Raw genomic sequence first — 8700 nt, 5'->3', positions numbered from 1 at the left:
GGAGGCTGAGGCAGGGCAATCACTTGAACCTGGGAGGCAGAGGCTGCCGTGAGCTGAGACTGTGCCACTGCATTCCAGCCTGGGCAACAGTGTGAGACTCTGTCTCAAACCAATTTTTTTTTTTAACTTTAGGGTTTATTTGAACAAAGAACAGTTCATGAATTGGGCAGCACTCGGAACCTGAAGAGATTCAGTGAGCTCCACTCAGCAACATGGGCAGGCAGCACTCACAGACAAAACATGGTGGTGAGGCAACGAACAGCCTGATTGGCTAAAGCTGATCACCTGCCACGTGGGTGTGGTCTGTTCCACTGGCAGCTTGCGATTGGCTGAGACTCAGCTACTTGTTACACGAAGACTCATTAGGTTGAGTTTGTTTGCATGCTTAGGTTGCAGTTCACTAGGTAGAAATTCAAAGAATGGGGCAGCTTTAGGCCAAATTTAATTTAACAAGAGGCCCAGAGTGCCAGCAGTATTTTCTGGAAGGAGTTGCTGGGTGTGGACAGGAAGTTGGGGCTGGGAGTCCAGGTGGACTCCGAGGGGTTTTAGCTGCTGTAGGGATGATGGAACCCACTCCGTTTTTTAAGCTAATGGTCTTTTTGTTGCAGGAAAAAAAAGATGAATTTGCAGCTTGGAATGGATGTCAATCTCGTGTCCTGAGCACTGTTGGTTGTGCTGACGTCACGGCCACAGCCTGCTCTGCCAGCTCCGAGCCATGGTTCCAGAGTGTTTAAAAATAGCCCAACCGTGCTCCCTTGATACACGTTTCATTTTAAATGTGTGTGGGCGGCAGCCTGGCCGTTTCACTCCGGTGCAGTCAGGCAACACCGGCCAGCTTGCACAGGCACGACCAGGTGTTCGCTGTGTGTGAGGGCACACAAGGACAGAGGGCCGCTGTACGGTGGGCTGGGCCCAGTGGCTCACCCATCACCTGTTTTCTGCACAACCTCCTGGGTTGAGCAAGTGTTTGTTTTCAGTAAGCAGCTGTGATTATACTAACACATTGAGTTAGAACCATTTGAATGTTTTGAATCTGCTTTTTCAGTGTTAATTTTTAATACCATTAACTAAAGCATTTATTTGGGAAACAAAGGGTTGCAGTTTGGGTACACTGAGTCAGGGTAGCCCTGGGCAGTGTCCTGTAAGGCAAACACTGGAGAGGTTTTTGGGGTTTTTTTTTTTGTTTTTTTTTTTGAGATGGAGTCTCTGTTGCCCAGGCTGGAGTGCAGTGGTGAGATCTTGGCTCATTGCAACCTCCACCTTGTGGGTTCAAGCCATTCTCCTGCCTCGGCTTCCTGAGTAGCTGGGATTACAGGCACATGGCACCATGCCTGGCTAATTTTTGTATTTTTAGTAGAGGCGGCGTTTCACCATGTTGGCCAACCTGGTCTTGAACTGCTGGCCTCGGGTGATCCACTCAACCTTGGCCTCCCAAAGTGCTGGGATTTCAGGTGTGAGCCACTGCACGTGGCCTGGAGAGATTTGTATAGGGGATTTCCACAAAGGCTTTTTGGAGGCTGTTCATTGGTTGGGCAGAAATCCTAAGTCAAACCCATTCTGACTGGCTAGTTCTTCTGGGCACTCCCAGCTGGGGGATGTGAAGGCCATTGGTGCTGGCCTCAGCTGTTTGTCCAAGTGTGTGGGCACGTCCTGTGGACTGGCGGTTGGCAGATGTGAGTGCAGATCCCACGGCTGCCCAGCTCCACTTTAGAAAAGCCTTAGACTTACTGGTTTCATTTTCTTTCACATGTCCCCGTTTTGATCAAGTCCTTCCTCCAAAAAGTGTCATAGATCAATCAGTAAATCTGATGCTGTCCATTGTTGCTGGGATGGACTTGTCCCAGGGAGTCACATCCCTCGTGGCAGACATGACCTCAGTCAACCTCCTCTGCCACCTGCTTCCCCTTCGGGCCAGTTCTCATTTCAAGTCTGATTGAATTCCAGCAGCAGGTAGATTTCTTTAAATGAGAAACCTGAATCCAAGGGTCAACACCAGGGATTGGTGAGGAGTTCCCAACGTGGACTTTTCCAGAGGTTGAAGGAAATCTTTTTGTGAATGTCTTTTCCAATGAAATTATCAGGCTGAAGGTTGTGACATCTGGTGACTCCATCTCCTGGGAGCACAGGGCATGACTTATGTGTATAGTCCTAATTATTCCTTTGCAGTATTGGAGAATGTCTCCTTTAATCAGTTGACTATTAAAAGCAGAAAGGATGATATGCATTGTCTGGCCCCGCCACCCCGGGGATAATTTCAAAAGGTGACAACTTGCGTTTTCCAAAAGGTGGAGATCCACAGCCAGTGCCTTCAGCCTGGGCCATTTTAGTGCTTCCTGAAATTCTGCCAGTTGAATCTTGATGGTGCTGCCTGCGCTTTCCAGCAGTTGCAAGCTTGGGGTGGTGGGCACAACGGAACTGCTGTCACGTGGCCCAGACTTCACAGATTTCTGACCTGGCCAGGGGAGCCTTGGTCACTACCTGTGAAGATATGCTCCTGCCCCTAGGGAGAATCTGTTCTAACAGAGGTTGCAGCGTCTGAGGCGGTGGCACGTCCGAAGGGGAATGCTTCTACCCAGTAGGAAAACATGCAGATCATCACGACGTATTTATGGCCCCGAGAGGCAGTGGCTGGATGAAGTCCATTTGCCAAACCTCAGAGGGTCCACTTGGCAGGTCAGAATGGCCTGGGACTGTCTGAATTGTCTCTTCTGGGCTGAATTTTGGACAAAGCACGAGTCAGCTGTGCCTTTGGCCGCCCTTGAACGTTTCTCCGTCAATACCGTTTTGTAGACGTGTAAGTTCATTAGTTGCCCGATGAGTCGCCTGATGTGTCCTCGTGAGGGGTTTTCATAGATTCTGGTAACGCCGGCTCATGGGTGCTTGGGACAGAGTGTCTTTAACATCATTTACATCCTTTTTTTGGAAAATAAGCAATGTTAGCTATAAGGTTTGTAGTCTTAGTGAAAGTCGAGGCAATGGCTTTTACTGTGGAATCAACAAGTTTTTCTTCATCAGCCTCGTCAGACTCCAGGTTTTGAATACCCAGAAGTTTTTATTATGGCCAAAGCAGAGGGAAGCCAAATTGAATTTAATAAACTACTGACAAAAGTATTATTTTAATTTGGTTCCTTCCAGAGATCAAAAAGTCTCATTTCCAAAGCACACCAAACTCAAGAACAACCTGAAGGCACAGTGGCTGTGGGTGGGAGTATGTGCGCTTTGACCTTTCGCCAGAAGACAGGCCCTGGTTAGAGCAGTTCTGCTCAGTAGCCATGGCCCGCAGGGATGCCCCAGCCCCGTCCCAAAGGGTAGGAACAGCGGGTCCCACGGGACCCCTCTTCCTCACCTGTCACAGGATCATCCAGGAACCACGAAGTTCTGTGCTGGATACAGGGGTTTTAGTAAACCAACTCCAGGTTTTAGGAACCGGTATGTTGCATTTGGACGGGCACGAGGTATCTCATCATCAGGTAGAGGAAGGAAGGTGCTGGATGACAATGATCGCTGGGAAAAGAATAAGATGGACAGTCTACAGAGTCCTAAGAAGGGAGTGGCTCACTGAGAGGCTGAGCACGAGGAGAGGGTGCAGCTCCCACGGCCTCAAAGTTGGAAGTGAGAAAGTCGAAGTGAGAGGATGGCCCGTGAGCGTCTCTTCTGCAGATAGAGTTAACACCACAGCGGCCGACACACTATCCTGCAGGAGGGAGCCCCTCACTCCTGAGTCTCCCTGCAGCTGCCATAGCCGAGGCTCTGCTGGTCCCCGTGCTTTGGGGTGAGAACCTCCAGCACACGTCTGTCTCTTCCTACACGCAAAGGGAGCAGATGCTGGGGTGCCCTGCGGCAGGAGGACTTGGTCCTGCTTTTGCTGGCCACAAGGCCACGCGGCCATTCTTCTCCCAGACCTGGGGCCTGGGTTAATGTCAGAAGGGCACGTGAGGGTGGAACTTTCCAAGAAGCATGCGCCATCAGGCTTCCGCGCACTTGGCCAGGCCCCCAGACCCTCCTAACCTCTTGGCCTCTGAGTCTCCCAGGATCCGAGAGAAACCCTTGGTTTGATGCCAAGTGTCCTAAATGTTTGGTGTGGTTCTGGGTGACCTGTTATGTTTCTCTGGAAACGGGAGCGCTTTTGTCGGCTAGGCTGGCATCTCCAAAGCCTGGCAGAGAGGAACAGAGGCGGCCAGCACGGCGAGTCGGTCCTCAGGCTCCGCAAAGGCAAGAGGGCCTCTCACTGCCCGGGGTGCCGTCCTCCATCCCCAGCCGAGGAAGGTGGGCCCAGCGTCCACAGCGATGCCAACGAAACGCCCCAGAGGCCCTCCGTGAGGGACGCGTCAGGAGGGCGCGGGCTGTGGAATGGCCGCGTCGAGGAGCAAGGGGCGGGAGGAGACCTGGGTCTTCCTCTGTGTTTCCGTCTCTGTGTCTCCCTTTCTTTCTCCCTCTCTCTCCTGCACACAGGGAAGAACACAGGTAGCACAAGGAAGGGCCGATCGGCCGGAGCCCCGCCCGACCCCACCCGAGACTCACCGAGCCCCGCCCGAGCCCACCTGAGTCCTGACAGGCCCCCCCCTCCCGAGCTCCTGGGGCTCCCTCTGCACCTGCCAGGTGGCTCTGCCTGCCCCTCCCTCCAGGGCCGCCGGCTTCCCCGGCCCTCCTGCCTCTGTTCACCCTTCCCTGACTTCCTTCGTCCGTATCTCTTCTCCTGAGCAGCAGCAGGTCTTCCCGCAGCATGGCTGAGAAAGGCACGTCCTCAAACTGTGCTTTGCCCCGTACTCAGCCTTCCGCTCACAGTGTTTGGTGCCGGGTCTCAACTCCCTGGCTCCGCGTCCGTGCTGACCACTGGGAAAGCCATTCATGGGGCTCCAGCCTCGTGCACATCACTCACCTGGCACAGGCCCTGCCTCCTAACGGCAGCACGCGGGGGTGCAGGGGTTCAACACGTGCGTTCTGGGGACACCGACACAGACTGAAGCAGCCTCAAGCACTGTGGGCCCAGGACGCTGCAATCAATCTTCACCGGATGTTTTGGGGAGGGAGGAAGATGTGTGGGGTGCATGAGGCAAGACAAAGGGCCATGTGGGTTTGGGGGTCCTGCTTGGCCCAGCACGGCAGGCACAGAGGGGCCCAGCAGTGGTGAGCACCCTCCAGCACTCACCTCAACGTTCTCCACCAAACTGGGGATGCTTCCAGGGCCCCCACCACAGCAGGGGGTAGCGGGGCCCATAAAGCGTATTTTCCAAGTAGAGCCCTGAGCCCAGCCCGCCTGGAATCCTGACCCAGAGGAACTGGGAAGACAATGAAATGAGTCGTTGTTTACGCCATTAAGTTTGAGGGTGATTTGTTCCGAAGCATCTGCTAACTGGGACACCTCGGGTTATAAAAACGAGAAGCAGGAACTGCTCCAGTCCGCTGGGACCTCGGCACCCACCGCCTCCCGGGGGATTTGAGCCTCGAGTGGATCCTCCCCAGACCCACTTCCAGCGGCAGCCTAAGCCAGCACCCTCACGTTTTCAGATGTGCATGCCCTGCTCCTGGCAGGGGCACCCACTTCTCACTTGCGAGTCTCCAGCCCCAGCCAGGAGGTCGGCACAGGCAGGGCAGGAGCCTGGAAGGGCAGGGAGCAGGTGTGCTCAGCCACAGAACCAAGACAGGGCCCCAGGGTGCAGAGTCATTAGGGACTCCGGAGGACAAATCCACCGTGAGTCACCGGGGGTGGCTGTGAGAAAACACCACAGCCTGGGGCTTCAGCACCCACATGGATTCCTAGATTCTCCACAGTCCTGGACGCTGAGTCCAAGGTCAGGGAGGGCAGGGCTGGTCCCTGAGACACTCCTTGGCTCCCAGACACCGTCTCCTCCCTGTGTCCTCACAGGGCCAGCACTCTGTGTGTCTGTGTCCTCATCCCCTCCTCTTACAAGGATACCAGGCAGACCCGGTCCCAACCACCCCGCTGACCTTTACCTCTCAGTCTCTGAAGGTGTTCTAAGCACTGCAACTGACGTACTGAAGGTGCATCCCATGACCTTTTAACTCCACACCTCTTGTAAGACCCTGTCTCCTTTGAAGACCTAAGTCGCACTTGGAGGTTCTAGGGGTTAGGGCATCAACATATGAATTTTGGGGGACACACTTCAGCCTGACACCATCCCCCACTGCACACACCTCGTCCACCTCAAGGAGAGGCACCTGCTCCCAGGCAGGGCTGAGTCAGCTCAGGGCACCTTTGCTGTCCTGCTCCTCGAGATGGGAGGGCAAACCCCAGCCCGCCCGGCCTCCCAGCCCACAGTGTGAAAACCAGGCACCTGTGAGGCAGAGCCTGGTTCCACACAGAGGAGTGTGAGGGAGGCCATGGCAGGTACAGAGGGGACCCCAAAGATGACAAAGGGAGATGTTTCCAGGGCCCCTGCTGCTAGGGCAATCTCCTCCCCATACTCCACCCTCTGTAGCAGTGGAGTCTTCCGGGAGGGATGGGGCAGCCGAAACGGACCTGGGAATTCAGTGACCCAGCCCGCCCCAACAAGTGGGAACCACGAGAGCGAGCAGAGGGGCACACATTCTGGGGGAGCTGTGGCACCGTGCCTTTCTGCGGGGACCATCTGTTCCAGGCCCATCCAGTCCTCGTGGCCACACTGGCTCACTCTGGCAGGCCCGTGACGCACGGAGCCTCTCGCTCCTATCGAAAGGTCTTCCCAGGAGGTGCCAGAACTGTTTCATGCCCCTCGGCTCGCTGTCCTCCCAGCATGTGAGTGGTGCGAAGAGTGCGCAGCTTTGGGCCCGAGGGAGGCTGCCAAGCCATCGACCCCCTCCGCCTCCACCACTGCCAACACGTCCCCACCTGTCACTTTTTAGAAAGGCCTGCAGGAACACATGTGCTTGCTGACCCCTGAGAAGGCATGTGAGAGTCTGCAGAGAACCCCCCTCAGGAGAGCAGGCACATGCCACCTGCACCAGCAGGCAGATGCCACAGTCTCCTTGGCCACCACGTGGTCAGCACCAGGCTGGCCTTGGGGTCTGCATGTGGGTGGGGCCTGCTGCTGCCCTCCCAGGCCCATCTCCTCAGGGAATGTTGAGGATGAATAAACCAGCACACAAGTGGCCACAGAGACAGTGAGACTGCATCAGAGAAAACTGCGGAACAAGTGACACTCCGCATGCAGGCAGCAGGCAGGGGTCACACAGTGGAGGCTGCAGAGCACAGAAAGAAGCTGAACAGGAGCCGGGCCACCGGGTGAAGTCCTTCAAATGCCGACTGCAATGCAGTTCTCCAATCCTGTGGAGGCGGGCCAGGGACACCCCTTCCAGAACACAGCAGAAGTCGGCGGGGCGGGGCAGGGGCGGGGGAGGCCTCCCAGCAGAGAGCATCTAAGACCTGGAAATGCCCCAGAACATCACATTTCAAAATCTTTCTGGGGAGAAGGTAAGTGGAATCCCAAAAGGCTGAGACCATGGAGAAGCGTAAATCCAGCCCGGCACGGCAGGGCTTCGCACCGTTTGTAGAGGTCCTATTGGTCCCTGCTGGCCAGGATCCCGAACACTACACTGACCAGCTGCAGGATGGAGCCTGGGGCTGTGTGAGACAGAAAGTCAGAGCAGAAGCCCTGCAGGAAGCCAGGAGCCCAAAAGAGGGGCCCTCAAGAGTGAGCCAGGGACACCCGCCGGTCACAGGGAAGTGACAGAGACATTTGCTGCATGAGCCCCCGCTCTGAAAAGAGGAGCAAATAAGAGAAAAAGTCTCTGAGAATTTCTACCACAGGCCATTCTCAAGTGGGTTCAAGGTTCAAAGCATCTACACCCACAAAATACACTTTCAAGTGGGCTGCTCGGGTCCTGGCAAAGGCAAACACAAAGCCTCCGCAGGGATCCACCCTCAGACCCCTGAGCGTCCCACCCATACGAACGTGACTTCGCAACACAGAGGCACCACACGCAGCAGGAAGCAGGCACCATGGGCAAGAGTCAGCAGAAACAACGAAGTGTACAATCACTCATGACACTGCGAACAGAGGGCTCGTCCAAGGCACAGTATGAAGTGATGATGGCTAATTATGGTCCCAGACTGACAGAGGAACACGATGTTGCCAAAAATGAAACAAGTTAAAATATGACCACTGAAATTAGAAACATAATACTGAATAGCAAATTCAACACACTTAAAGATAATTCAGAGACAGAATCATAAATCCGATAATGTTTCACAGAAAGCTAAAGAGATAGAAAATGAAAGAAACATAAAAGGACACAGAAGAGAGAACGAACAGGCTTCATGTTTATGCAATGAATATTCTAGAAAGAGAGAATAAAGAGTGCAGGAGAGGTCACATTCAAGGAGATGTCAGGTGAGGATTTTCCAGACATAAATCCTCACATTCAGAAGGCCCAGTGAATCCCAACAGGAGAAATCACAAGAAACCCACTTTGGAGAGTAATGGTGAAACTTCAGAAAAACAAAGAAGGTGCTGAGTCTCAGGAGAGAAAGGCAGACCACCCAAAAAAGAGCAGCAGTGGCCGAGCAAGGCCGCTCACGCCTGTAATCCAGCACTTTGGGAGGCTGAGGTGGGTGGATCACCTGAGGTCAGGAGTTCAAGACCAGCCTGGGCAACATGAGAAACCCCATCTCTACTCAAAATACAAAGATTAGCTGGGCATGGTGGCACACGCCGGTAATCCAGCTGCTCAGGAGGCTGAGGCAGGAGAATCCCTTGAACC

At 54.4% G+C, this 8700-nt stretch overlaps 1 long non-coding RNA gene across 1 annotated transcript; it reads right to left on the bottom strand.

Moving 5' to 3' along the window:
- Window positions 1-606: 606 nt before the first annotated feature.
- On the bottom strand, window positions 607-4492 carry LOC128930351 (uncharacterized). The gene is made up of 2 exons (XR_008478316.2): window positions 3347-4492; window positions 607-2913 (listed from the first exon to the last, which is right to left on the bottom strand). It is a non-coding gene; the product is annotated as an uncharacterized LOC128930351 (long non-coding RNA).
- Window positions 4493-8700: the final 4208 nt, after the last annotated feature.

This window comes from Callithrix jacchus, chromosome 21 (assembly GCF_049354715.1).
Source record: "Callithrix jacchus isolate 240 chromosome 21, calJac240_pri, whole genome shotgun sequence".
Taxonomy (NCBI): domain Eukaryota; kingdom Metazoa; phylum Chordata; class Mammalia; order Primates; family Cebidae; genus Callithrix; species Callithrix jacchus.
This window is presented reverse-complemented; position numbering and strand designations above follow the sequence as displayed.